Source organism: Aythya fuligula, chromosome 2, assembly GCF_009819795.1.
Source record: "Aythya fuligula isolate bAytFul2 chromosome 2, bAytFul2.pri, whole genome shotgun sequence".
In the NCBI taxonomy this organism is placed as follows: Eukaryota; Metazoa; Chordata; class Aves; order Anseriformes; family Anatidae; genus Aythya; species Aythya fuligula.
This window is the reverse complement of record NC_045560.1, coordinates 111,568,965-111,591,835: the sequence shown is the minus strand read 5'-3', so window position 1 is coordinate 111,591,835 and position 22,871 is coordinate 111,568,965.

Genomic DNA, 22,871 nt, shown 5'->3' with positions numbered 1-22,871 from the left:
TGTTAAATATTCATGAACTCTTATAACTCAGCCTTCTAACACTTTCATGGAACATAAGCCATATAAGGGTTTCAAACCGGGTTTTGTAAGAATATTAGTCTTAGTCCCAGAAAAATATTTCACTAAACTCTCATTTACATTAAGGTTAATCCTGCAATACTTCCATAAATTAACTTTCTTCAGGAAAGGACTGTTATATATGGAGTGGTAATTCGTGTCGAGAAAATGGTTGATATTAATAAAGAAGGGGGAGATGTGGGAGTGTGGCCATGGGGGTCGGAAAGTCCCGTGGTTAATGATAACATTAGACTCTTAACGATGAGGCCATCAGAAATGTAAAAGAGTTTAGAGGGAACAAAGAAGGGTGATTCAGGAGACTCCATGCAGTCTCGGGTTGCTTGTTCTCCAGCCATTAAGGCATGGAAGTTTCTGGGTGTTTGCTGTTGCTGAAGTTGTTTATAATTGTTTGTAATTTGTAGTTGTTTGTAATATGCAAAGTTGTTTGACCAATGAAAAGTTGTTTTGAAAAGGACTGCTGTGGGGTGAAGGGTATAAGAGGGGAGCCTGTCCTCAAGATAAAAAAAAAAAAAAAAAAAAAAAAAAAGCGAAGTAGAAAGAAGGAATGAAAAGGAACAGGCTGGCAGAAGGAGACCAGGACAGGAACAGGCACATTGGTCGCCTCATGAAGATCGGTTCAGCCAGACTCAGCAAACTGCTCAAAGAAGCTCGTACAGAAAATCGCTGGAAACGGGCACACTGGAGATGGAAAGAAGCTCCAGCTGAGAGAAGCGGACCCACGCACACAACTGCCCCTCGCTGGTAAACGCTTGCACATTATGGGGAATCATACGTCCTTAGGAACAAAGACTGTCCTGGTAACCTTACAGCTTATTCTCCTTGATAACAATCAGACAGTTTATGATCCTGAAATATGGGACCAAATTGAGGTCGGGGTGTGGGACTCAGCAACTAAAGACGACAAGGTTGCAGCGGGATTGCTCAGCACCTGGCGAGCAGTCTCTGAGGCCTTAAAGAGCCATGTGGGGCCACAGTCAGAAACGTGTGGCTTGCCAGACAGTGAGGGAGCTGCGGGCTCCTTTACTGATCCGACTGCTACGCCATCGGCCTCTCTGCTGCTACAGCCATCGCAGGCTTTTGCTGTTCCGCCCCCTGCTGACCTGGACGTGCCTTTTGACCCAGGCCTATTAGCCTTGAAAAGGAGATGGATATGCTTTTCTTCGATCTGCGAAGAACGGGATACATAAGGCCCGAAGGCCGAGTTGCTTGACAACTTAAAGCAAGACATATTGTTCAAAAGGAATGGAAAATGGAGACTGTTAAGTCATGGGACTTATAGGATTGTTTGTTACCTATCCTGATTGTACATATGTATAGGCATACTCGGGTTTAGTATGTAAAAGCAATGTTCTATATATTTAGAAATTTTGATGTTCGTGTGTGTGTGTTGGTGGAGTGTAGACTCCCCGCACACCCAGCGCTGTTTACTTGCCTTTTATACCTTTTATAAATATTCCTTTTATAAATATTACTAAATTCAGATTGAGTTGAGACTTCACTTATAACAGGACTAAACATGTACAAGATAGCAATTATTTGACCCAAGATTTCACTGTAAAAAGTACCACAAAAAATCTCACAACAGAGAGATATGTGTAAAGAGGAGCTGAATACTGAGTGGGGCAATCTGTCGCTTGTATCTTGAAGACAGTTTAAGGTAATAGTTAAAATGAGACAGGAAGGCTGAGATAAATTGATGTTATCGTTATCATCGCCTTTGATTAAAAAATGCCAAGAACTGTTTAGCATTAAAACAAACAAAAAGAGCTGAAGCCTGAGTTAAGATTTTATTATTCACATTAAAATGAAACAAAAACTGGTGTGAAAGATATTAAAAAAAAATCCTATTGTATCCGTAAACTACAACGCAAAATGAGTCCTCAGTGTGTGCTTGTTTAACAGTCCACTAGCCAATGCACATATTTTACCCTGTGCTAAAAAAAAAAAAAAAAAAAAAAAAAAAAAAAAAAAAAAGTCGACTTATGTGCATTATCTTTGTTTAACAGGTTAGAATATTCTCTGGGCTTGAAGCTCTCTGGCATATGTGAGGGTGAATCAGGACATGTAATTCTCAGCAGTTTCACAACTTTGTGGCACACTGCCAGAAGAGCCAGCAGGTCATTGATTGTTATTGGGGAATCCCCTGACAGTTCCAGCCCTGAGGAAAAGAGAGGGAAGGCTGGGCAACAAGCCAGGACTTCACTCCTGCAAAAACCCCAAATGCTGCTCTGTGACTAGTTATGCAGGAACCATTCAAATCTTAGGTACTGCTGGCACTCATGATGTTCATGATAAACCACTGAGAGAAGAGACACATAATTTACTTTAAATGTTTAAATTGTGAGCTGGTATTAAGATGTATGATTTTACTTCAGTCAGAAAGCTCTCCTTAATTACAGTAACTAGACCACTGCCTCACAGGTGCAAAATAGTACCTTCTAGTACATGCTTTCTATAGCATGAGTATATACTTATTATATGTTAGCTGAACCCAAAAATCAAAGTACTGAATAATCTGATTACGCTTATAGGACAAGTGATATAGCCAGGAATTGTCACTTTGATCTTTTCAGTGCTATGTAATATACTCAATGGGCAAGTGAAATGTATTCCTCTGATGCAGGTGGATGTGTAGGTTACTGTACATTTTGATATTCCATCCAAATGAATGAGCAATTTGTTCAAAGTGCTGCCACTGATAGGTCATGACACAGTCTTCAGGGCACTGAAGAGGTTAACAGTGATTTTTCACAAGAACATCTTGCCTACTATAGAAATATAGTGCCATGTTTCTACATAAACAGCAGCAAGGAGAAAAGTCAATAATTATTTTAAAACATGCCTGACAGAAGAGAACACTTCCTGGTTTACACACACACATACATTGTTTGCTCAGCAACTGCCAAAGAACAAAGAATCTCCCTGTCTAGTTGAACCCTTCAGTCTTATTTTATCTTTTTTTAACATACTTTTCTGAACATGTTCAGAAGCACTGAGTTCTCAGTGCAGGACTCAGCGTAAGAGCACAAATGTGAATTAGAATAATAACCTTTTTTTTTTTTTTTTTTACTGGCTAGGAATATGGTCCATAAAATAGTTCTTAAGCATTGAATGAGAAAATGAGATGAATTCAGTCTTCATAAGACTGAATTGTTCTCTGATATCACTAAGTGTTTCTTTACAGTTCCGGAGTGTTTGGGGAGAGACATAGTTTTCTTACGAGATGTCTAATACTGTGAAGTATTAGTTTCTAAATTGGGTCTTTCTTTGTAATACTAAACTGCCTAGAGATGACTTACCTGGAAACACTGAACTGTGCTCAGTAGAACTTTTCAATCCTCAGATAAATGTAGAAACTCAAAGAAAAATGGTCATTAAATGTTGCAAAGAATATGTAACTTCCATATTTCGATGACATATTTTTAGGACGTTGGAATCAGAAAACTTTTGGATAGATAGGCCTTGTGTTTGAGCTTTTTGTTTGAACTACTGTTTCCTGGGTATTCTTCCTTGCTATTAGGTCAGCATTCAAGAAAGACCCTCACTTTCATGGGAAGAGTGATAAATGACTGTACTTTTCTAAAGATGGTTGAAAATAATTCTACTTCACAACTTTACACTGAGGATCTACTACATCCTTGTTACTTGCATTGCAAACAAATTTTGATTTCATTTTCAGCATCAATAAGAGAATCTATTTTTCCCCTCACCTAAACTATAACTACAATATAGTTACTTACCTTAGTGCTTTAGAATGCTTCTGCCAGAGCAAAATCACTTTGTAAAACCAATATTAGAACTAACTGTCCAAAACCAGAAAGAAACAGGGAATGTGAAGTGCTAATGCCTATGCTTTTCTCCTTAACATGGTTCCCAAGTTTCTCCTATTTAGTGATTAGGTCCTCCATCTCCTCCTCCCCAACTCCCAAATCCTGTGCATTGAAGTGGTACCGAAACTGCTGTTGGCATCACCTTGGCAATTGATTTCAGGCTTGTACATGCATAGCATAGGAGAAGACCATGATTCCAGGTACAGCTGTGGACAGGGCTATAAGAGTGTGTATATTATATATCTATATCTATATCTATATCTATATCTATTCTCTCTATAAGAGCATTTGGTTGAGTCATGTGACCCAGCAAGAGCCATTGAAAACAGACATAAAGGACTCGGCCTTCTAAAGAATTTTTGAGAATTTTCTGAATACCCTGATAAAGTGACATAATCATCTCTCTTTGAGATGTAAAGTTAAGGGTAAAACCACACTATTGGGTGAAAATGTTAGGAAGAAACCCCCAAAAAACAACACATTGGAGAAAAAACATAAAGTGATACCCCAGGAAAAAAAATAATAGATGGAGAATATTGAAATGTAAATATCCTACAGACAGCATCATGTAGCTTAGTCCCATTTACAATGGTGTGCAAGCACACACACATATACACACAAAAAAAAAAAAAAGAAAAAAAAAAAAAAGAAAACACCAACAAAAAGCATGTAGCCCACTTATGCAATTAAGGCTTGGCAATTTGATGAAAATATCACGGAACAGAATTGATGTGAATTTGAGCACCCTGCCAGCTCATTGGAATGGAATTGGCAGTCAGGGGAAGAGACGGGTGGTGTGATGTGCACGCATGAGCCTGCAAAGGCAAATTCTGGGCTCCAGGGCAATTGCCAAGAGTTGGTTATCCTGCAGGAAAATGGAATATATCAACAGTTAAGCTTTCAAGGGAGGTAGGTTTCTCTAGGCTTCTAATAATTAAATAAAAATACTAGGGGGATAGATGTATTACCAATCTCTAATGCTCACAGTGCCCATGAGAAGGATTGTCACACAGGTGAAGGCAAATTAAGTGATTTTTCTCTTAGAAGAAACTGCATTTAGTTGCAAAACTTTGCACTCTTTACCACAGTGGTTACATGTAAGGTGTTTAAATGCTTCTTCAGATTAACTCACTACATTCTAAGTAAAAACAAATTGCAACACACAGTATTTGACTTATGCATTATTTTCTTCAGTCAGTGATATCAAATTGATGCTTGGTCCTAAAGGAAATATTGAAGCAATTAAATCAGTTGTATGTCTAAACATTTGTAGAAATTACTTCAAGCACATGAAGAAAAATATTATAATGCAAGAGACAAGTGTAATTATGAAATACTACTTTAGGATTTAAAGTTATAGCATTGTGTTTCACAAAGAAGGAAGAAGCTTCCTAAATTACAGAATAATCACTATAATTATAACAATATTTCCTAACAAATCTTTTCTATGCTAGTGTTTTTACCTCACAAAGAAGCAATAACTGACCATTCCTGTAACAGATTTGGCACAGCACATAAAGACAATGAAAAGTTAATTATATGCTGATGTAATAAATGTTCAGGCATCCTGAAAAATAATCTTTTATTTCAAAAAGAGTCCATTTTATAAGGATATATATATATATATATTTTTAACCAGGATTCATTATTTACTGTCAGATAGCAAGCACTTACTGTCAGGCCTCACGTTGTGCATACTACTGTATGATAGCCGAATGCTCACAGTTCTGCAAAAGCTTATAAATTGTGCCAATAACTGGACTTGCTAGTCAAACCCAATTAACTTCTAACACCAGTTTGCCTAGTAAAGCATCCACTTCGTCAGAATTCATTTCTGCTTTAAAACTGATGCATTATACACTTTTTGAAAAGTATGTTTTCAGCATGTCATTAAAATTAAAAATATATAGCAGAATACAAATGTTAAAGTTACAAATAAAATTTAGCAGCACACTTAGGGTTTACAACATTTGAATGTGCTGTAAGTACACACTATTTTGAAGCATCAAGCAGTTCTCAGCTTCCTGCTGTGTCCCATATAGAGTCTCCATCGCTATCATCAGTCATGCATAAAATAATTGTTTTTCTGCTCTTACAATAGGACCAAGAAAACCCTGCATTCTGGTTGAAATAAAAATGAAGGCAACATGAGTAATCACATCATGATGGGTCAGCTGTTATGTACCAAACATTCTTAAAAGCAGTTCAGTAATGGTATCTTTAAGTTAATGTTTATTTACATAGTCACATAGGTCTAAATAAAAGAAGTAAAACCATTTAAAAAGAATTTTTAAATAAATTACTCAGAAAATAAATATTTAGAATAAAAGGTACTTAACAATGTCTACAAAAATTGTAACAAGATATTTACAAAGAAAAAAAAATACAAATGTAAACACCTGAGACAGCACGAACCAAGAAATGAACGATTAGTATTAAAGCTACTATTAATTACTGAATGGCCTTGTGACAAAATCAATGGAAGCTGAGCACTAGATATTATTTTGATATTGTTTTTCCTGAAGCTTATTTGAAACTAACACATTTTATTTGAGCAATATATTGCTGCTTAATCTATTACCAGAATATCAGAATAATTTTTTGTAAAATTTTTAATAGATAGTCTGCTTTTATGCTGAATCTGGAAGTGTTGCTATGTATCTTAATAAAACATTGGAAGTCAGTGAAGCAAAATATATTCCAATTATCAAAAATGCAAACCAGATCTAGATTAGAAATGAAAATCCCTCTCTCCATGAGGTAATAGTGTATCCATGATGCAGAACACTGGCATTACAATTTTTAGTTTGTCATACAATGGTACATTTGGATCCCACATTTGAAGTGAAGATTAGAAGAGATTTAACTATACCAGAGAGCTCTGCTATTGGCTTACTGTATGTTTGAATCAAGTTGGCTCTTCAGTTTGGTTAATAACAACTCCTTACCAGGAATATTTGGCCTTGACCCTTGCAATGCTTAAGTATGTGCATTGATCTACACACATGAATTGTCTCCTTGAACTCAAGTCCATTTAAGCATGTGAGTAAGTGTTTGGAGGATAAGAAATTAACATTTTTTAAAAGCACCTCAGTGGTGTGAAGAAAAAAGCAAACAACATACTGTGATATATAAATACAAAGATGGAGAGTCAGTGTACAAATAGGATGTCATGTTAGATTCATGAAGTCATCCTTCCACTCTACTTGATTCTGGCTGTATCACATGCAGTTTTTGGCAGGGAGATGTGGATCAACTGGAAAGAGTCCAGAGGAAAGCAACAGCAATGAATTAGGTTTTAGAAAACCTGATTTAGATGTGAAGATTGGAGAAACTGAGTTTGTTTAATCTGAACAAGTGAGAAATTTCATAGAATGCAGGCTGTTTGCTGAAGTTTTGTAGGCTTTAAGTGAGACAATACCCTTAGAATTTCGATGAAGGTAATTATAGTGTAGGTTCACAGTTTACAAGGATAAATGTCAGATCTTCAAAACCCTGCTGTTAATATTTCATACGTATAAAGTCCCCCATGAAAATCCCATTTACTTTCCCAATAAATGAGAAAAGAACCCAAATAGTTTTCAATTTCTATTTCAACTTATAAATTTCTATTTTTTTTTTCTAATTTGTGATATAATTAATTTAAGCCCCCAACACTCAGAACTACACTTAAATTTGTTCTTACAAATAACTGCTTTTCAGATGGACTGAAAAAAAAAATAAAGCAAAATAATTCCCCCTCCCCCCCCAACTGGATTTTTTTCACATTTGCAGGAAAATGAAAAAAGAATGTATGTGAGGTAACTAATCTGATCACAGTACATAACTGTGGTGAGTCATTCCCACCATATTATCTATGGATTACTGGAGTCTAATATTCTTACTTGTAGAGATTAAGAGGAGATCAAAAATGAACAGAATGGGGATGCTCATCCCTAATTATCTTTATTATGACAGAAGATCATTGTTTTAAGTTGCAAGGTTATAGCTTATGGAATGGTTGCATATAAAATATTGATGTTACATGGATACACTATTTTGACTGTTAACATGGTGCATGCCGTCTGTATGAAACATAAGATCTGGCAAAACAAAAATGTTTTTTTGAAGTGATTTACAAAGTGACATGATTATTTTTTTATTATTATTATTCCAGCAATCCTAAAGATGGAGTAAATAAATATTTTCTTGTAATTGTATTCCAAGAGTGAATGCCTCAGTAGCAACACTAATCAGGAAAAATCTGTAATCTGTACTATTTATCATGCAATTAAAAATGATAAAAAGCTGGTAAAATAGGAAGAAACTGTCTGAATAAAGCTACAAGTAGGCACATATCCAACATATGCTCCTGCAATGGAAATTATAAAGTAAAGCTAATGCATTTAATATTTTTTTTTTTAAATAGAAAAGGAAAAAACTCTTCACACAGTAAATATATATGGAAATACCCGTAGTTTCAGCTACTGATTTTTCCTTTCACAGTTCCTAGAAAGCACTTGGATACTATCTGGCTTTTAGTTGGCCTTTAAAAATCGTTGTGTTCTAAGTATCATACTATTTTCCTTATTTCTGTTATTATATTCCTCCTCTAGCTCACTATATATTACTATTCCTACATCCTATTATCCTACTGTACTTCACTGTTCAAGTTTTATACTTTGTGGTAGGAAGGTATTTTTTTTTTTTTAACCCAGACTAGTTAAGTGCTTTGAACTCCAAAAAAAGAGTTATCCTTCTCCAGACAACCACTGAAGAGTGGTTGCTCACCAGGAGTTGACTCAGATCACTTTGGATGTCTTGTATGATGTAATATGAAGACTATTACCTATCCAGAAAATCAAAATTCTCCATCACATCAAACTGATATTCTGGAATTATCTTCTACCAGTGAGTCAACAGGAAAAAAAAAAAAAATAAAAAATGAGAGGAGAAAGAGAACAGAAAAATACTGAAGCAGGTATCTAATTCAGCCCCAAATTTTGAAATTATGCTTTTTACAACACAGGTGCTATACACACTTCCTAAACAGCTTCTCTTTAAGTGACTTAATGTTTAACTATTTACACATTTATAACTCCAGATTTAGTGGGATCTGGGAGAGGTATGGTAGATGTTTCTGAAAAAGGTAGATAGGGTATTTCTATATTGGTATTTTCTACCAGGTATTTTCTATCAATAAATTTATGGCTTAGGAGTTTCACTGTTACCACAGCACTCTACAGTTCTTGAATGAACATATATCTTCTCTCATACAATAGCAAACAGGAACAGGAGCTCTTACCTGTTTTCACCTTTTAATGAGGACATTCCCTGTTAAAGACATGCTCGAGACACAGAACTATCCACATTCCAATTCCCAGTCAAAATCAGCCAATATGTAGACCTAAACCTGGTCCTACACACTCATGAGGGACTCCCTGATTTCTGGGTTGTTAGGTACCTGGGGCTGTGAGTCTGATGCATCTCTCTTCACTTTCATCACAAAGTCATTCCTGACAAAAGCATTGTCTGAATTCAGCTCCCAGCACAAGCTTTGGTTACAAAAAATCCCTGCCTTCCAGAGAATGTTTTCCTAAGAAGTTCTGATGGTCTCTAGGTAAGGATCAGCTCATGTTCAATGAACTTCATGGTGAGAAACTATGGCTCCCCTAAGCCCCAGTGTAGTTGGTTGCATTTATTGCCCCAATGCCCTAGATTCTGAAATTCTTTCTGTTTTAAATGCTTCATAGTCAGCCTTCAAGAACATAATTACTAGGGATGTCATATTGAGCTGTAGATATATTCAACACAGACACATTTAAAATGGTTTCTTTTCAAAGTTCTAAAACTCCTTAAAAACATTTCTATTAATAACTCAAATTCAAATGGTTTATTTGAGCTTGACTGTTGAAAACCTAACTGTAGGGAACCCTATATATTGAGGAAATATTCAGTGTTTCTTTAAGATAATATCACCAATTGCAAGGCAAATTACAATATAAATGCAAACAACATATGTATAAGCAAGCAGAAAAGTGCCAGAATTACAGTAATTCATGAAAATAACAAGCTATTGATCTGTTGAATCTAATCAAAGAGCCTAACAATTGACTAAACATTTGGTACCTCATTTTAATCTTTTTATGAACAGACCTGTCATTAAAACATATATACATATGCCTCATTTCAGTACATGTTGTATAGCTAAATAAAAATGAAAAGCTCCAGAGAGAAAATGGAAAAAAAATGTTTGCACGCTCCCTTCAACTGAATAAAGTAAAAATATAATTCAAGAAACACAGAGGTCTTTGCAGCTGTATTGTCATGATTGTAAATGACCTCCCTCTTCAGACTGAACCAGAGATTTTTTATTTTCTATTTTGTTTTGCTTTGTTTTTCTTTTAGGAGAGATAAACAGCAAAATAGTGGTTGCCACAGAATTATATACAAAATATGATCCACAACAAGCATCCTTTAGAAACAAGGAAAGTGTTTGTATACATGAGCAAGTATTAGTATAAATGGAAGACATAGTTTTGCTGATTTGTGTAAGACTGAAAGGACAAAATTACTACCTAATTATTAATTTTAAATATTAAGGCAATGTGAAAGCACAAGCTATATCCAGTAGAAGAAAAAGTTTATTCTTATTTTTGAATAGGTAGGTTTGTGGTTAATTGTACATCTACCCATGTGCTTCTAAGATAAAAGTTATTGTAAGAATCTCAGACTGTTTTCAGTGAATTAAACCTCTCCATGTATCCCTGGCCTAGGGATACATACTAGATGTGGATATATTGCATGACGAATTAAAACAGGCTTTTTCTAAACTGCCAAATAAAGCTCCAGGGAAGTCTGGTTTTACTATCAGATTTTACAAAGCACTGTGCCTTAAACTAGCCCCAGATGCACAGTTCAGGTTCATGCACCTCATCTCTCCTTCCTACTTTATATGAGGTGATAATATCTTTTATTCACAAAGCTGAGAAAGATGTCCTTGAATGTACCAACCATAGACATTCATATCGTTAAGCCTTGATTATAAAATTCTCCCCCCAAGATAGATAGGGACTAATCCAGCTTTATAAAAGTTTCATTATCTCTGGAAAAAGTGTCCCCACTTTAGCAGCCAAAATATCTTATTTAGAACCTTTGCACTAGGGCACTATTTATTAGCCACAAAGTATGATTTGATCCATCACCTTTTGTTAAAGATAGATCAAAATAAGCAACATGAACTGAACTGAATACAGTTATTATTTGCACTGTAGTAGACACAGGTACCAGAGCTTTGGTTGGTGAAATCTGTGAGAACATTTTGTGAGGCACTATGCATACAATGAAAAGTCAATCTCCTTGTCTAAAGACTTGTGTAAAAAAACAAATGGACATTGTTTTCTGGGGATCGGTATTGGAACCAGTGCCGTTTAATTCTGTGATTAACATCTTTGCCAGTGACATGGACAGGGTGATTGAGTGCAAGTTTTCCAATGACACCAAGCTGTGTGGTGCAGTTGACATGCTGGAGGGAAGGGATGACAGCCAGAAGGATCTGGACAGGCTTGAGAGGTGGGCCTGTGTGAACCTCAGCAGGTTCAACAAGGCCAAGTACAAAGTCCTGTGTCTGGGCAGGGGCAACCTCAAGCACAAATACAGGCTGGGTGGGGAATGGATTGAGAGTAGCCATGATGAGAAGGACCTGGGGGTGTTGATGAACTCACTTTGAGCTGGCAATAAGTGCTTGCAACCCAGAAAACCAACCATATTTTGGGCTGCATCAAAAGGAGTGTGGCCAGCAGACTGAGAGGTGATTTTCCTCCTCTACTCTGCTCTCGTGGAGAGCACTGTAGTGCTGTGTTCAGCTCTTGGGTCCCCAGCACAACAAGGACATGGACCTATTAGAACAAGTCCAGAGGACAGACTTGAAAATGATGAAGGGGCTGGAGCACCACTCCTACAAAGACAGGATGAGGGAGTTGGGGTTGTTCATCCTGGAGAAGAGAAGGCTCTGGGGACACCTTATAGCAGCCTCCCAGTACCTGAAGGCAGCCTACAAGAAAGTTAGGGAGGGACATTCTGTCAGCAAGTGTAGCAATAAGATAAGGACAAATGGCTTTAAACTAAAAGTGGGTATATTTCAAATAGATATAATGAAGAAATTCTTTATTCTGAGAGTGGTGAGGCACTGTAACGGTTTGCCAAGAGAAGCTGTGGATGCCCCATGCCTTGAAGGGTTTAAAGCCAGGTTGGATGGGGCTATGACCAACCTGGTCTAGTGCAAGGTGTCCCTACCCCATGGCAGGGGGTTGGAATTAGACGATCTTTAACGTCCTTTCAAATCCAAACCATTCTATGATTCTATGATTCTGTGGACCTCTGTCCCCTGCCTCTCTGACATCCCCTGCCTTCTCAACATATTTGGAACTATACTTATACCTAAATCATGACACAATGTGGCAATGAGACAGACAGATGGGGGACCACTATTTACCAGGGAGATTTATGACAAGTGTAACATGAAGTAATTAATCACTTAAACATACATTTTTGAAAAAAAAAAATGTTAATAGCAAATTTTTAGTGGTACAGTGGCTTTTCCAACCTGTTTAAATACTTATAATTTAAAATTAGCAATCTGGTTGCATTCACAAAGGTCATGAAAATATTTATAGTTCAGGCCTCTTCACATTAAGTACAAGGCAACTTGGCACTGTTGTCAGAAATGCTTTCATACCAACAAGCAACTCTTAGGTGCTACTACTAGGCAAGTATGGTTGTGCTAATGAAGAATCTGCAGGAGGGGGGAAAACTGCCATTTCATGTAGATGATACTATAATGTTTCTGCTTAAGCCAGTGAAACCATTTCCTCATTTATTACAATAGCTGTAATTATAATAGCTGTATCATCATTAATAGCTGTATAATAGCTGCACAATTATTAATACTGAGCTACAAAATCAATTTAAATTGTCAGAACTTTTGTTATTATCCAGCATTTATTAAGATGTCTTTTACCTACAACTTTCCCCACCCTAAAATTTACTGAAGAGTTGGGCTTGCGAATATAGAGCAGAAGACAATAAAAGTACTGGAAAAGAAATCTATAAACTTGCTAAATAAGAATAACTTCAGCAAGTTGATTTCAATCCTTTTATATTACAAGCTCACATTACAAAAATATCAGCAAACCTGTCCAGCTATTCATAAGTAAAGGCAGAGCAGCCTGCTGTGATTGTCCTGATCATCACACCTATAAATCTAGCTGTTTCACTATTTTCCCTTTTCCCTTTGCAGCTTTCTCCTTTAGTGAAGCTTTTAAAGTCTTTTATTCTGCTAAGCGGAACCTAGTGAGCGATATACAATATGATTTTCTTGATGAATCAGTAAACCAGACTACCATATAACTCCTTGCATATCTTGATGCTTTTTTGCTCATTGTAGAGGAGGATTACAACACTGTGAAAGTGTGCCAAAAAATCCACCTACTTCCTGAGGCAGAATGGCTTCACAGTCTCTTTTAGAGGCACCGGAAGCTCAGATTTCTCACCTGTCACATGAACATAGATCCATCAATCCTATGCACGAAAACCTGGTATTTAGGATTTTGTTTACATATCAGGAACTCTTCTTTGAATCAAAGGCCTGTAGCTCATTCATATAAAGTAAATACCTTATATTCATGTGTAGGTGTACACATACAATGCTTTGGAAAAAGGAGGACAAGCAGGCATAAAAATTCATCTAGACAACAATTTGTTCTGCCCCTATCTGAAGAAATACAAGGAAAGAAAATGATGATGGTCATGGTCTTCACTCAATACATAAGGAACACTCTCTCAGGAAAGAGATCAGATACCTTTATAGACAGATACTCTGTTAGAAATCAGAACTGTATCACAGGACATAAATATCTCCTATAATTATGTCTCATAACTTTCACACTATGATTATGATTTAAATTGAAAAAATAGTATTGTTTATGAATCAGAAGTTGATTACTGCATTTATATTAAATTCTATTCTGAGACTGTGCAATGAGTACAGCTTTGAATAAATGTTATCATGTCCATGCCTCAAGGACAGAAGAATCTTATGCTCACATGGATTAAAGCAGGAGCAGACATGTGACATGAGGTTGGGACTGGCCCCAAGAATTATGGCACCTAAATTGAAGTGAAGAATTACCACCAAGTGATGGTATTTCTCACCAGGAAAAAGAAGCAAGAAACAATACTGCACGTCAAATAGTTGTGTATGCTGTAGAGAAATTTGCTAAATAGGGGGTGCTGTGCTCTGCTGGCAATTTAATCTGTGCCTTATTTAATCCACTATGGTTGCCTTGTCTTTTTCCTTTTGACATCCAAGATTCACAAGCTCATAATGACATGCATTAGTTAATTAGTTCATGTTTGTAAAACACTTTGAAAATGTAAAGCACTATACTGAGCACTACATAGGAGAAATTGATATGAGGACACATTTAACTGTGGGAGTGGGTAATGTACTTTTCAGATATGGTAATAGGGGAGAGATAAATACTTTTGCATAATTAAACTAGACTGTATTCTGCGCCCTGTAAATATACAAGAGATATGTTTATGTCATACCATGCAGCTACAGCATCACTTAGTTTATATAACCAGAAAAAATGGTTCACTTGCTCAATGTAAAGAACACTACAAATCTGTGGTTATGTGCAAAAGATGCACAGGTTTATGAAATGAGAGCAGAAAGTTGTTGAGACTATGGTCCATATACTATACATATGCTACATACATGTATGCTATGTAGACATACTATGATATTGCCAGGCATTGTTTTCAGTGTTACAGGGTAGTATTATTCATTTTTGGGTGGGAAGCAGGTTAAATAGGAGCAAGAAGAAAAGGAAAATTATATATAGATTTGTGTTTCCTGATTGCAATAGTCTAAGTTACAAAGATTTTCAAAAAGTACCACCTGAGCCAAACAAGGTGCTCTGAGGTACAGCATTTAAGATGTAATTATCTGCATACTGGCAACTTGTAGATTGCTGTGTGCAGCAATCTAAAAACATTCATACCATACAGTGCCCTAGTGTGCCTGAGTTAGACATGGAAATTGTAAATAAGAATGTGACCAGGAAGTATATGAAACAACATAAATTTACTATCAGCCTGTACATCAACCACACTAATATGGGACATCTCATATTCAATCCAGATTCCAGTATTAGAAGGCTTTGTCCAGGCAGGACAGCAGCACACCACATAGATGTAGTTTAAAAAAAAAAAAAAAAAAAAGAAAAAAAAAAAGGAGAGAGACCCAGTAAACTTTTATCTGTTTCTAGTACAGAAGTAAGCTTAATACTGTAAATTTTTCCTAAGCAATCATTTCTGTGTTCTAGATTTATCAGGCACTGATGAGACAAGATTAGATTTTTTTTTTTTTTTTTTTTAAGGCTATTGTTAAAGATAGGAAGTGCAATGTAGTAGCTGCAGTAGAACTGCTGTCCCCTCTGCGTATGCTACATTCACTACACATACTCTGATTATTCATGTTCTACCTGAAGGACCATAAAGAGAAAATAAGTTGGATGACTGCAGCCACAGAAATTATGTTCAATACAGTCTTCAAAGTGAGACCAAACACTCTTAAAACTTGGTATCAGATTTCTTGGAAAACTTCTAGTTTCCTTTTAATACCACAGAGGAAAGAGCAACAGAAATCAACTTCTGACAAAATAAGAGAAAAAATGAAAGATAAAGCAAATAATAACATGGGAAATGTCAAATATATTAATGTATTCTTTTTAATTACACTGAAAGTATTTTATTTTTATGAAGTAGTATCTCATCGTTTTGAAAAACTGTATGTGCAGCTCAATATAATATCTGAATTTAGGGAAATTCAGACAGTATGTTTATGTTCATCCCTTCAATTTCATTAGATGAGCATGTTCTGACGGAAAAATATTTGATTTTTTCTAAAAGACCAAATCATCAAAACTATTTAATATAGGGAATAGAGGGGTTTGGTATATTGCGCAGACTTGTATTTGGTAAGTATAACGATGCTAGGTGTATTATATGCTTTTTAATCCTGAGGGTTCTTCAGTGTCAAAGTGCATTTACAAACCATGCTGACTCATGATACATTTTCCTGTTTATCATTAACTAAACTGGCTCATTTCCATCTCTTTACACAGTTAAAAACTGATGCTTATTGCAAATAGTACACTTGGTGCTCACCTTTTCAAAAGGCTGAAGATGGACCTGATCTTTGCTAAGTACAAAATGTTTTATTTATACTTTCACTTTATTTTATTTTATTGCTAATGAGAGAGAAAAGTCAGACTATAGCAGCCACTGAGTAGGTTTCTATTTTCCTCAGTAGAGTCAGGTTTTCTTGGAATTATTAGTTTTCATAGAAGCATTGAAGGTTTCCTGAGAGCATTGGTAAAACTTGATTTTTACAATGGTGAAAGGTAGCACCTCGTGGAAATGGGAGCACACATATTCTAAGAACTCTAGATGCTCCTTTGTACACAGCCTACTCTATAATGACCACCCTTCTGGAAAAACAGTTTTAGTCATCTTACCATATCCTTTCTGATGTGAGGAAACTATTTTACAATTTTAAGAGACTCTCTTGATAGCCTATTCTTTCCAGGTTTCTTCATCATACTGATGGATGCAGCACTTTTATTTCCTCTTGTGCTATTTAAGAACAAGCTGTTCCCTGCTGCACTTTCCTATAAGTTGAGTGGGTGAGGCTCAATTCCTCACCTGCTCAACAACCAGTTTCAGTCTTCTCTCAACCTAAGAAGAAACAAATTAATGAAACTGCTAATACTACAGAATATAGGGATGGAAATTACATTCTTGACAGAGGAGACCCAGTACAAACATTCTAAATTAGTTCCTAGCACAAAAAGTTGGCTCAGTTTTGTAAATGAATATTGATTGACAGTGCTTAAACAACAGACATTCTGAAACTGCATGGTGGAAGTTTCTTTCTTTCTCATCATTAATATAACAAAAAGCTAAAATTTAGTAGAAACCTATGGCTGCAACTGTGCACTAAATCACTTTTCTTTTTTTTTAAAGACCACAGATCACCATGATCACACAGCAGCAAATGCTGAAGGGTAGACAAAACCTGTATGACCGTGTTCTGACTGTATGACTACAGCTGCTTTATCCCATTCCCAGCCCAGAAATTTGCTTTGTCATCACTTTCTCCAAGTGAAACCACATTTACCTTTCTCTACTTGCTGTGAACCACTACACATATTCAATCTCTGTATCTATGAAATGAAAGACACTAGCCTTCCAACTGTGATATATCATATTTTATACAGTGTGTTTCCTGCACCACTTACTTCCTTGCATCTGTTACGGTTCATCCACTATAGGAGATTGTAATATATCTGTTAGTTATGCTTGGGCAGATATCCATTGAAAATATGCTGCCAGATTCTACCAAGACATTCTGTAAACATATCTGGAACCAATAATATATATATATGCATATATATATTTATTTTATTTTATTTTATTTTATTTTATTTTATTTTTTGAGGTAATTATTTTCTCTGTCTTAAACAAAGCTACTCCAGATCAGTTTTATCCATACTTTTTCAAAGATTTTGATGTATGCTTTTGGTGAGATGCTAGTCCAAACTACAAGAAGGCAAATACCATGTTTTTCAGCATGTATTTGTACAACAAGGAAGAGGATTTGTGTAATAAATAAATAAATAAATAAAAATCAGGTATCATGGACTAGTGATGCTAAACAGTATAATGTACTAGAACAATAACACTGTTGTGAATTCTAAGAATCTGTGACTTTCATGACATGAGTTTAACTGACAGACTCTGTATTAGCTGCTCTTTAGTGTGGCATTACAGACAATATTGGAGGAAAATATATTGAAAGAAAAATGAAAAGGGGCTAAGAAGTTGTATGAAAAATAACATTTTGGTATCTATACTGTCATCAAGGTAGCAATGCACAAGCAATGCACTACTAATAAATGCCTTTGATGATTACAAACCCTGTTATATATAATCTACTAATTTCTCTTCTCACCAGTTCCTTACTCACTCTAGAGTTCCATATTAATCCCACTTTTCAGTGTAACCAATAATTTCCCATGCATCTCTGAAGTCCCAACAAATCAGACCAGCTTGCATTTCTCTTATCCAAAAAAAACAAGTATCTTACAAAAAATATGTAAGTGGTTGCTCTGAAATAATCCATCAGCCCTTACTTTTATGTTGTTTACTTTCTTCTTTTTTATGTATTCAATATTTTTCAAGTTTTTGCCTGATTGAATAATACTGGTAAGTCCATATTAGCATAAGCCATATATTTCCTTTATTGTTTTAAATGTTATATTTAAATGTTAATACTATTTTGCAGTTTTGTGGTGCCACTCTGATTTCCTAACTCATTCTGCCTGATTGTGATTTTCTATTCCAATATTCTGGGAACCATGTCATCTTCTCCATCTCTCTCTGTATCTTATACACATATACATTAAATTCAATGTGCTTTGTTCTTACCCATCTTTCAGGAAGCCTGGCTTTGTCCTTATGCTCAGCATTAGTCTCATTAAGTACTGAAACATGATATTAAAAGTGGTATTAATTTTTAATATTTTCTAGGGAAAATATTTGAAGTACATAGCAACCCTCTTCCTTCTTTGTCCTTTGTTAAGGAATGAAGAATCTTCTTCCTTAATCAAAATTCAAATTGATTTTGACAAGTCCTGCATTATCCCAGTGTTTTCTGTTCACGCAAGCATGGGATTCTTTGTTCTATCTTTCCCCTGTTCCTTATAGTTTACCAGTTTACACTTAATGTTCCTTTAAAATCCATTATTCAGAACTGAATTCGGAAGCATTCCCAACAAGTTTTTTTTTGGCTGGAGGAAGAGTTCTAAAGAATTATAGCACTTAAGACTGGAAGAACTCTAGCTTCATAGCTCCTGAGTTCATAATTCCTTTTGATTTCCCTCAATGATCTTCATTTTTTAATCAAAAACACAAGCATAACAAGGCTAAACTAAAACTGCAACAGCATTTACAAATTTTTGAATATTTAATTTGAAAATTTATGTTTTTAGTGGTTAATGTTTACTATAAAATAAAATATTCAGTTACCTTGCAGATTTATGTAAAATTAGAAGTATTGATAGTACATCTTTCTTCTACTGTATGTTTTTGCCAAAAATTCTTGATCAGATTATCTTGCTGTCACAGCTAATTGATAGTGAATACAGGTGTGTATATTTTCCATTTGAATCAGAGTTCAGCAGAGATGTCATGGAATCGAAATCTTTCATTTGTAGCTTGAGCTAATAAAATACAATTACAATACCAACAGTATGGAGGAATCTCCCACACAGCCTGGTGAGCACCCTGGGGAGTATGTTTTAACCATGATGCAGAGTAAATTAGCCACTAAGCATCCATTAATGTTAATGAGAGCTCCATGGTTGATTTCCTGAGCACTGTGCTGAAAAGGTACCTTGTAGTACCTGGTTTTAAGCCTGGTTACCATACTTAGACTAATAAAATATACTGTAAAAAGTGAACAGACCATCTAATTGAACCATTAAAGCCCTCCTTACAGCACAACTTACACAAGACAAGTTTGTCAATTTGCAAAATAAAATAGATGTTTGTCAAATATTGCGTAAATATATTATTGTATACAACATGCAAATCAAGAATCAAAAAGAAAGCATAAAATACAATTTAAGATTGTGATTAGAGCTTTTGCCTCTTACTCTATTAACTATAGTAATCAGATACAATGGGACAAATTTATAATGCACTGCATGAAGTTGTTATAATTGAATGTCAGTTCCATTGAAGTTGTATATCCATCATTATTTTTATTGTTAATTCAATTTCAGTGGTTTAAGTCACTTAGCTGTAGCTTCTATTCTCCTTTAAAATGTGTTTGGAATGTTGATACTTCAAAATATAATGACAAAATTTAAGTGGAAGGTGCGTATGTTACATTCTTAACTGATATATTTCCAACTCATGTGGTGCAAGAGGCGTCTCTGATTACACCAGCATTAGCTAAGTTGTCTATAAGATGAGACAATGCTATTAAGCATCAGGATCAAATCTCAAGGAAATGTTTTGTAATTTCATTAAAGTGGAATATGATTTTTTTCCCATGCACCAGTTGGGACATGCAGTACGCCAGTCCCAGAAACCCATACAATTGAAATAGTGCTAACTTAATTAAAAATGAAACACATTTTAAAATATCTTCCTTAGATATAGATAAACATTGACTGCATTTATATTTGTATGATGATCAAAGGATTTTTTCAACTCGTACTTGTCTCCCTGTAATTAAGCTCTGGTTCCTTAGCCCTTAGTGTTGGATGTACAAAGAGAAATCCTCAGATTTGATATTCTTTTTTGTGGACAGTTCTACCACTGTTCAACACATATAGAGTTTGCAAGTGGCAGTTTCTTCCTTAATTTCACAGTAAAAAAATCTTGGAGAAAGAGAGAAGGAAGCTTTTTAGCATTTTACTTCCATTGTGAATATATTTCTTCAGTTATATATATTACAAATAAGCTGTTTCTATTTTCCTCTGGCTTATCAAGGACACATTTTTAATTGTTAAGATTCTCTCAATGAAAACAAAACAAAACAAAACAACAATAACAACAAAAGACACTTGTGTTGTTCTAATGGCAGAGGTAACTATGTTACCATCTGCCAGAAAATGAGAAGTGCTAGTATGGAATCTTCAGCAATTGCACAAAATGTAAGACAATCCATTGGTTTTATTATTTATTTATTAGAACATAACATCAATCAGAACCACTGTGCAAGTAGAGCATAAACAAAGAGCATCTGCCCCAAAAAATTAAAACAAACAAAAATATATTAATAAAGGCTGTTCGTAGACTCTCTTAACATAGCTTCACTCCTGGGCTTCAGTTACTATGTACATCATTCAGTGCTCATACAGACTGTGTGATAGTTTTGCTGTCTGCATAAATAAAGTCCAGAGTGAAAATATCTAGTAGCCATACTACCTCAGATGTACTTCTGAAAATCAAATTCATGACTGAAACTATTTTCAAAAACATGGCATTTAAATATGTTTAAACACATTCAAGTGCCTATTGTGCAACTTCCTTATTAGGGACTAAGTTCAGTGGTATGTTGGATACAGTGATACACATTTATTACAATATTGGGTCCCTATGAAGCATTTACATCACCATTTGGAGGTGCCCTATTTTTGGAAATTCAGTGTACAAATCCTGCAGGGAGAGTGGGAGCCCTAGATTTTCAGTGTTGTCTCCAAAAGGCTTTTTGAAAGGCTTATTGGCTAGCAGCTGTTCATGGAATGAACCATCATGGTTTTATGCACATAAAGAATCCTTAGACTTCACATTAATGTCACCCCTTTTAAACTCAGTCACGCTATTCAACTTCTCTAATGCATAAAGTTAGGGAAGCATACAAAGCTACAGATCTCTCTCTCTCCTGGAAACATACAAACAAATCTTAGCGTACTATTCACCTTACCAGTTCTGTCATGCCTCTGCTCCTTGCTCCAAGTCACATCTCTTCATGAGCTATTTCAATTGCAAATGAATTTTTGATAAAGAATTGGATACTGAAACGCCAGTTTGAGATGCCTTTACCTGTACTACCATCTAATTGCTTACAAAATTTTCAGTTAGGTTGTCTTTGTATTTTTAAATATTCCCTCTGAAATATTCTTTCCCTTACCCATCTGCTTTCTAGTAAGGCAAGCACAAATTAGCCATTTTTTCTTCCATTAAACACACATAGAACAATTCCAAAAGCTTAGTTTAACTTATCCTAAGATGATTTAAGAAACTAGCAGTCCCAGGGATTGATCAAATCTACTACCCTTACCTTTACAATACTTGAGTGTTCAGATTTTAGCTATCTGATCAAAGTGATATAGCACATGAAGCATTCCAGCTACAATAATACAAAGGTGCCCTCTGGGAAAGAGAGACTAGATTTTCCATGTTAATGCTCATCCATCCTCTAGATTATGTTGCAAATCAAAAATTCAGGATGTTAGTCACACTTCAGGTTTCTCACACCAGGTTAGATTCTTCCATGTCTGCATGGAGTGAATGTCAATTATATACCTAATCCACAAATAAAGCTGATTCTCTAGGTTTACAAATACAAATATAGGTGATCAAATTGGATCTTACATGAATAAATACCAAGAAAAGTCAGTATTTCATGTTTGAAACCTTATCTATTTTTAAGACTATCCAGGCCTATAACTGTAAAGCATAAGTATTTTAATAATCACACAGCGAAAAGATGCTGAAAGCACAAGCTTGTGAAAAAATATGTTTGGGATGAGGGAGTAAAATGTATATTATTCTTCCTACATCAATCTATTTCTAGGAAGCTGCGTTCAAGGATACAAAATAGTTTATTTTGTTCAGAAGATTAAAATTAGAAGGTAAAATGAAGGTGTTTAGTAATATCAATTCTTCTGCAGGAAGCATACACTCAGTGAAGGTTAGCATATTTCATAGCAGTACCTGCTATATCATTTGATAGCAAAAGCAAAAATAAAAATAAATAAGCAAAAAACAACTGCTGGCACTTAAAACTGGCAGTGTAGCTATCCATTTAAAACCCTGTATCAGATTACCAATACCATGTGATGTCTTATATAAAGCTGGATAACATTCATGATCAGTTTGTATCCAGTACAAAGCTTCTCATAAATAAATAGGGCTAGAGGCATGTTTTGATGGCAGAGGGCAGCATACTGCTCTGTTCTCATTGAAAGATGGCCCTGGTTTAGTAAAGATATGTTTTGTTGGCAAAAACTCTGCTATCATCTGGTTAAGTGGAAGGATGTTCAGACATGAAGCTCAAGCAAACATTTTAGCTTAATCTTGAAGGCAAGTGATTTACTTTGTAGCATTTCAAGGCTATTT